Genomic DNA, 2,465 nt, shown 5'->3' with positions numbered 1-2,465 from the left:
TTAGGTGAACATTGAATGGAAAGCGTTAATTGCTTGCATTAAGTGCTTTATACACTCACCTAAAGAATTATTAGGAACACCTGTTCAATTTCTCATTAATGCAATTATCTAATCAACCAATCACATGGCAGTTGCTTCAATGCATTTAGGGGTGTGGTCCTGGTCAAGACAATCTCCTGAACTCCAAACTGAATGTCAGAATGGGAAAGAAATGTGATTTAAGCAATTTTGAGCGTGGCATGGTTGTTGGTGCCAGACGGGCCGGTCTGAGTATTTAACAATCTGCTCAGTTACTGGGATTTTCACGCACAACCATTTCTAGGGTTTACAATTAAAGAATGGTGTGCAAAGGGAAAAACATCCAGTATGCGGCAGTCCTGTGGGCGAAAATGCCTTGGTGATGCTAGAGGTCAGAGGAGAATGGGCCGACTGATTCAAGCTGATAGAAGAGCAACTTTGACTGAAATAACCACTCGTTACAACCGAGGTATGCAGCAAAGCATTTGTGAAGCCACAACACGCACAACCTTGAGGCGGATGGGCTACAACAGCAGATGACCCCACCGGGTACCACTCATCTCCACTACAAATAGGAAAAAGAGGCTACAATTTGCACGAGCTCACCAAAATTGGACAGTTGAAGACTGGAAAAATGTTGCCTGGTCTGATGAGTCTCGATTTCTGTTGAGACATTCAAATGGTAGAGTCAGAATTTGGCGTAAACAGAATGAGAACATGGATCCATCATGCCTTCTTACCACTGTGCTGGTGGTGGTGGTGTAATGGTGTGGGGGATGTTTTCTTGGCACACTTTAGGCCCCTTAGTGCCAATTGGGCATCGTTTAAATGCCACCGCCTACCTAAGCATTGTTTCTGACCATGTCCATCCCTTTATGACCACCATATACCCATCCTCTGATGGCTACTTCCAGCAGGATAATGCACCATGTCACAAAGCTCCAATCATTTCAAATTGGTTTCTTGAACATGACAATGAGTTCACTGTACTAAAATGCCCCCCACAGTCACCAGATCTCAACCCAATAGAGCATCTTTGGGATGTGGTGGAACGGGAGCTTCGTGCCCTGGATGTGCATCCCACAAATCTCCATCAACTGCAAGATGCTATCCTATCAATATGGGCCAACATTTCTAAAGAATGCTTTCAGCACCTTGTTGAATCAATGCCATGTAGAATTAAGGCAGTTCTGGAGGCGAAAGGGGGTAAAACACCGTATTAGTATGGTGTTCCTAATAATCCTTTAGGTGAGTGTATGTAGCCTTAATTTTGTAACGTGACTGCCCCAAAATGCTTTAGGAACAGCATGGCATGAAATTAATTAGCGCTGTTTTACCCCTTAATTAAAGTAACTTACTGGTTACAGAGAAATAATTAAAGGGTACGTAAGGTGTTGTATGTATGGAAAAGGTTAAAATCAGCAGGAAAGAGATTTCAAGCAAGACTTAAGTCAGGTTCCTATAGGGGTTGCCACCTTCGATTAGTTTTGGGGAGGATTTTTTTTTAGAAAACAGTGGTACCTCAGTTCTCTAACTCATTAGAACTCGAATTTCTTAAAAGTCGAACCAACCAGTTTGAAAAAAAATTACCTAGAGCTCGATCTGAATCTCAGAAATCAAACTGTGAACGCAGACCTAAGATAACATGTACGCGAGGAAAAATGAGTCACACGGCACGTCTCTCAAATGGAAACAAAGGGTAAAGCTTCAGTCTCAGCCTCGCATTCGCTGTGATAGCATCGTGCATGTTTACTCTAACTCAGGGATCTCAAACTGCAGTCCTGGGGGGCCGGTGTAGCTTAGTTCTTTCCCTGTTCCACCACAAATTATTCAGCTCAACAGCTATATGGTAGTTCAATCAGGTATGTTAAACGTGTGCAGGTTTGGTCACCATATCTTAAAAAGGACATAGCGGCCTTAGAAAAGATGCAGCATAGGGCCACAAGAATGATTCCTGGTCTTAGAGGAATGTCATACGAGGAAAGGATATTTGAGCTAAATCTGTTCAGCCTCAAGCAAAGGAGACTGAGGGGGGACATGATCCAGGTCTATAAGATTCTAACAGGTTTGGATGCTGTTCAACCGAATAGTTACTTCAGCATTAGTTCAAATACAAGAACTCATGGCCATAGGTGGAAATTAGCGGGAGAACATTTCAAACTGGATTTAAGGAAGCACTTCTTTACACAGCGTGTAGTAAGAGTATGGAATAGTCTTCCTGATAATGTAGTGCAAGCTGAATCCTTGGGTTCCTTTAAATCAGAGCTAGATAAGATTTTAACAACTCTGAGCTATTAGTTAAGTTCTCCCCAAGCGAGCTCGATGGGCCGAATGGCCTCCTCTCGTTTGTATAGTTCTTATGTTCTTATGAGGGGAAACCCAAAAATGTGCAGGGCTCCGCCCCCCCAGGACTGGAGTCTGACACTTCTGCACTAACTGAATACATA

Source organism: Paramormyrops kingsleyae, chromosome 6 (genome assembly GCF_048594095.1).
Source record: "Paramormyrops kingsleyae isolate MSU_618 chromosome 6, PKINGS_0.4, whole genome shotgun sequence".
NCBI lineage: Eukaryota > Metazoa > Chordata > Actinopteri > Osteoglossiformes > Mormyridae > Paramormyrops > Paramormyrops kingsleyae.
This window is presented reverse-complemented; position numbering follows the sequence as displayed.